General features: G+C 33.2%; 1 long non-coding RNA gene across 1 annotated transcript; it reads right to left on the bottom strand.

Moving 5' to 3' along the window:
* LOC149237274 (uncharacterized) lies at positions 1–1,251 on the bottom strand. The gene is made up of 4 exons (XR_016245245.1): positions 1,094–1,251; positions 905–990; positions 521–630; positions 1–300 (listed from the first exon to the last, which is right to left on the bottom strand). It is a non-coding gene; the product is annotated as an uncharacterized LOC149237274 (long non-coding RNA).
* Between the last annotated feature and the right edge of the window lie 4,802 nt (positions 1,252–6,053).

Raw genomic sequence — 6,053 nt, forward strand, 5'->3', positions numbered from 1 at the left:
GTAAAGAAATCCATAAAAACCCACACAAGTCACTTTAAGACAAATAATGAAAATTTGAAACCTTAGGGCGACTGAAAAACCACTTAAAAAGCATCGACCGCATTGTGGGCAATACACCAGAATGTCACGGTTTTGAGTCTACCTGTATAATTTTCGAGATTAATGCATATGAAGATTTTCTGGTCGTGATGGGCGTTGAAAACGTAGTCTCGTCATGCAATCAACATAGCCTTGACGAGCCAACTTGCAAATCAATAAGGAATATATATTCATTTCTTTGAAACCTTCATAAGAGGTGCCCTGAAGCCAATAAAAATAGAGGATGCAGTTATGAGAAGGGATGGTCCCTTTAGACATCAATCTGAAAATGATATTTGAAGAATAGTAAAAGCCCTCCATAATGTCATTATCTAGCAGTTGATGTGATTTTGTCGAGAAGGTTTAGTGGCAACCCTCCATGTGATCCTAGTTTTGTCTAGCAGCTGAAGCAAAGGAAGTTCATCCAAGAAAAGTAACTAACCATATTCTTCGACGTTTCTCCTTCACTAGCATATCATCTCATCTCCTCAATGGCTACATACAAATTCGTTGTTTCTCCTTCACTCGAACATCATCTCATCTCCTCAATGGCTACGCACAAAAATTAGAAAACAATCAGAATCTGCCACCATATTGATTATATATAAATGAGATAAACAGCCCAAACGAACAAAACGTATGCAAGAAAATGTCAGCCCTTTAAATTGAAACAAAAGCATCCCTCGTATCATCTACTTTCTCAATAGTAAATCCTCTTGTTTAACCTACTGCAAATCGGAGCTTATTTCAAATCATTCGCTAGACCAAATTAATAACCAATAATTGCCAAAGGAAAATAGAGAAAAATTAAAATTAAAACACATACCTGTGTATTGAAATACGTTGAAATCGAAAAAATGGTAAAACCCTTCCGCACAATAGTAAACCCTTTTAATTTGTGACAGGTTCAGTCTGAAATCGAAATAAGAAATAATAAGCATTAACTTCTTCCAGGGTCATCGCCATATTTTAACGATTTTTTTCTGAACAGACATCTATAGGGTGAGCAGTTTACCAAATCAAAAACAGAATGACGAATTTGTATCAACGAGACGAGGTGGGCGAGTGTCAATCCGCCCTTAGACGAGTCTGTTTTGTTGCGAATGGAGTTGCAGCTAATTTACCCACAGAAATACTGAAAAAATAAAACTCTTCAATTTCACAACCCATAACGCTCCACCTTCACCTCAACCCATAACGCTCCACCTTCACCTCAACCGGATATTTGATCCAACGGTAGCAATTATTCGAATCGTCTAACATCAAATCAGACGGACGATAACGATGACAACAAAGACTAAGGAAATTTCATCTCAGAGGGAACGCCTTGCGGCATAATTATGCAGTACATGCCACGTGTACTAATGAAACCATTATGTCCAAGAGTAAGCAGCAGGTCACTGTCAGTGTGGTGGTACTGAAACACGTGGCAAAACCATAGATTTCCTTCTCTGTGATAAATTTCTAAATTTTGACGCTTCTAATTACGTTTACGGCTGATAAATGTGTTATGTCATAAATTTCTATGGCTCTTTTTCCCGATGCTCTTTCCTCTGTCTGTCACGTTTTCTGCATTGGATTCCTCCATTTTCTCGCCCTCTTGGGTTCTACTTTTTTGTTTGGCCCATCACAAAGACAACGGTATCAAGTATTATAAAGACAAGGACATCTCTAAAGTCAAATGCAGGGACACATCAAGGGGAATGGTTCTAAGAATTCTAAAAACAATAATAGCAATAAGAGGAAGGAAGTATTATAAAAACAAAGGATATCTTTAAAGTCAAATGCATGGACACATAAAGGGGAATGGTTCTAAGAATTCTAAAAACAATAATAGTAATAAGAGGAGGGACATAATACACTTACACGTGGTTTAATAATAATTTTTGTTGGGTGAAATTAACAAGATTATGGTTCAAATCTCATTAAGTATATGGTTTATCTGGGTTCAAAGAGTAAATTCCTTTTATTTGTGAGTTTCAACTCTTGCTAAATCATAATATCTGGTATATCTGGTTTGTAGGTTGCTGGCTATACTCTTGGTGTTATAAGGTAGCCACAAAGGTTGATCCTAGACATCCCCTAGATTAGTTCAAAAAAGTACAATTTCATCATGATTAATTTTTTTTGGAAGAAAGACATAAATGAAGCATTAACACTTGAAAATGAAGAAGCTCCAAAAAAAACCCAAAATCGAAGATCTTTACTACTAGCATTAATGAAGATTATAACGTGTACATATCTCTAGATCAAAATTAAGAGGGAGCTCATAGTGATCTACAATGAAGTATTTAGAATCAACTCACTATAATAAGAAGAAGAGTCTCCTTGAGGGAGTTACAAAGTAGAGAGGGAAGCCAAAAATGGCGTTGGATCTAATACCATGTGAGACCAAGAGCTAACTCCTCAAATCAAATCCTATTATTCATTCAGGTTGTTCATTATTATATACATGAGGGAGTGACTATTCAGTTCATCTCCTGATGACTCTCCATCTTCTCTATTATTTATTTACACTAACTGCAGTGGTTCACCCAATCCCTATGATTAGGTGTCAACATCCTCTATCATCTAAAATCAGCGCATGTCAAAATCCACGAGTGGTTTCACACCCACAAGTTTGGGTGCAAAGCGTACACCTTGAGTTCCAAGCCCACAAAGCACTTTTGTGGTGCTCCAACCTCTAAACCCCAAACCGTAAGGCTTGGAGTACCTCCCAAGCTACCAAATCTCAATACTTCGATTCCAAAAATATTTTCCCAATATTTCAAAGGAGAGAAAGTATTCTAGTTCCAAATGCCTAGCACTGCAGTTGACATAAGCATAGCGACTACTACGCCCAAACTAATTCCCAACATGTTAAATCTTTTACCCTCTAAACATTTACACAAAAAGTATCATTAATCGGGAAGCTTTGTTTTAATTCACTGGAAATCATGAAACCCTACAAAACCAATATATTCCTAACTGAGGACGAAGGCTTTCTTCTAGTGCCAGTTATAGAACAGAAGCATTGAAAGATTCATAAACCTGATAACACAAGTAGCAGTCCTGTGATTCCAATTGTGCCCCAAGATCTCCAATTTGATATGGGAATATATATTCGGAGATAAAAGTTAGACACGATCCATCGACTGTTTAGTTAGATCTTTCCAACACTCTGCTAAGCCGAAAATATTCTCCACTAAATCAGGGGGACCAACTACTGAATCTGCATCAAAGAATTTGAGGTTCTATGCAACTTTAGTGGTAAGCTTCCAGAGAAAGACTTTCACATCATTTGTGAACTTCCCAACAATTTATGAACATGCTATGAAATGGGCACCAATTTTGGATCCTTTGACTTTTATTTACCACCCTTATCTACCTCCTTATTTTTCTTTTCTCATTTATATTTTTAACAAGCATCATCTAACTATTCTACATTAACGTTTTGTGTTTTTAGATTATTTAATATTATGAGTTTGAGTCATGTAATTTTTAAGTGAGTAAATATTTTCTTAAAATACTAATTCTATTATTATTTTTTTAAATCATTTACAATTTAGTTTTTAAATCTAATATGATTTATTATATATTATTGAAAAAAATATGCAGCAATAGCTATATTTTACTTTTAATACAAGTGAATGCACCTCTCAAAACTAGGGAAAATATCATATTGCATTTATGTACAAATTATCTACACATCTGCCTTTATAACCCAAAATATGGATTTCAAAAAAAAAATTAAGCAATTTTTTTTGGGTTACAAATCACTATAAATGAGACAAATTACCCTATAACAATGCATTTTTGTATCTCATGAATTATTTATATTAATGCAACAATTTTGAAAACTCATTATTAATCAAGAAATATGAACAAGAATCCTTACATACCTCCTATCTAGATTATTCCTTGAAAATGCACTTGGGGTTATTTCTCCCTGTCCTACTAGCACATTTCTATACAACTTCACTCACTAGAAATATCTCAACAAACATATTAGAAATGGGACATTTGTCCAATAATCTAAATTATTAGATTCCTAACTCTACGCATGTTACATTTACAAAGGCCCTCTTAGCCAACCATTATAACAAACAAACAACTCATCATATTTACAATGAGACACATATTAATTAACACTCAAATTCCTACTCGAATTGCTAATTTGTACAATTTATGAGGGAAATTCCTTCCTTTGCACGGATTTCTGACCCCTCTTAGTTCTGAACAAAACATATTGTCTGGCTCCTGCATTAAATTAGCTCGCATTACCATTTTTACTTGTGTGATCCAATTTGCATATGATTTGGGAGTAGTTTGAGGCATTAAATTGCATTTTTGGGGTAACAAGTTGCCACTTAAGTGCATCACCTTTTGGTGTTATTCTACACACAAATACCTTTCCAACAACCAAAGAATCACCTCAAATGGAGTCCGTATGCAAATGTTATTCCACTCGGAAGTTTGATTGTCTGTTTTGACCAATAATTCAATAGGATGTCATGTTAACGCTCATTATTCATGTTAAATGGGTTGAACATATGATTATAATAAAGAAAGTTCTAGAAGAGTCAATATTGCAACTCTAGTTAAGAGTTGAAGAGTAAAATCTAAGCATTAGTAGGTTATCACATTGTGTTATAACCAAGCCAATAGCAGGAAAAGGGGTTCCATTATTTTCAAGTGCATTTTTGTTCCATAGATGAACAAAGTAGTCCAGAGGGGACAGGGAGAGAGAAAAAAAGAGGATTTGTGCATTGTAGCGCATGGGCCACAAGCCTCACTTCTTTGTACTTGCATCCATTTTTCATTTAGAGAAACAAAGTAGAGCAACATCACCTTCCAAAGTTTTCTATTTCTATGCATATATATTATGTCTATTTGTGCTTCGTGAGTTTTATTTCGTTGTTTTCTATTTTATGCATAATAATAATTTGCATGCGTTATCAATTAACAATAATTAATAGATCCAAAAACTTAAGAAGAAATAAACCATTAAATTTAGTATTTTAAACTTAATTTTACCAACTCTGTTGTGACAAATTATCTCATGAATAATGGAATATTCACGATGATTTATGGATCATTCCATAAATTAAAACAATGACCATTAAATTTGTGAAACTTGATCAAAACATTATCATTTTCAATTTCCATAATTCAAAATTACTACCATTAAACTTTTCAATCTCAACCCCTCATAAAAACATCCACTTCAAAACATAACAAGGATTTGATAATTAGCGGAAGGCTTCCTATTTCAACTTAAGGTGGATGAGGATCTATTAACTTTTTTAATTTTTTAATTTACAACGCAGATTGATTCTCAAGGGAATATGCTCAACGTATGCTTCATTTGAATGCTTATCAACAACTGTAATGTGTTAGAGAGTTTGTTAGGTTGCTTCGACTTTTAATAAATTAAAAATTTTGATGTCCCAACACCCATCAATTTCTTAGGGATTTTCAAAACATACCGAATTTTAGAAAAAATACCTTATATCTTAGTTGTAAAGGATAAAAACTCTTCAACACTTTTTTTTTATCAAAACCTGAAATTCTTAAAAATTAAATAAAATCAAAATTAATAATAATATTTTTTTTGGTTATATATTAAGAATATATTTTTTTAAATAAAAGTTAATATTCACCATTTTAACTATTAAAAATGGATTTCTGAAAATTTATTTTTGTCATATCTTTGATCAGTGGTTTACAGTAATTTTGATCAGTGGTTTACAGTAATTTTGAGGTGAACTATTACAACTCATGCATCTCTTTGTTAATCCCTGCCGATAAGGCATTCGATTTAACAGTTGATTCATATTATTTTGAGTTTCTGGTTTAGAAAACTAATTATATATATTTATTCAATAATTTATTGGTCAATAACGTTGACGGTCTTATTTTTCTTTAAAAGTTATGGAAATTTTGGTAATATTTTGATAAAATTAGGTAGGGATTTTTGTAAATCTAAGTTATAA

This window comes from Pinus tabuliformis, chromosome 8 (assembly GCF_031772625.1).
Source record: "Pinus tabuliformis cultivar Carrire ecotype Pingquan chromosome 8, CPIR1, whole genome shotgun sequence".
NCBI lineage: Eukaryota > Viridiplantae > Streptophyta > Pinopsida > Pinales > Pinaceae > Pinus > Pinus tabuliformis.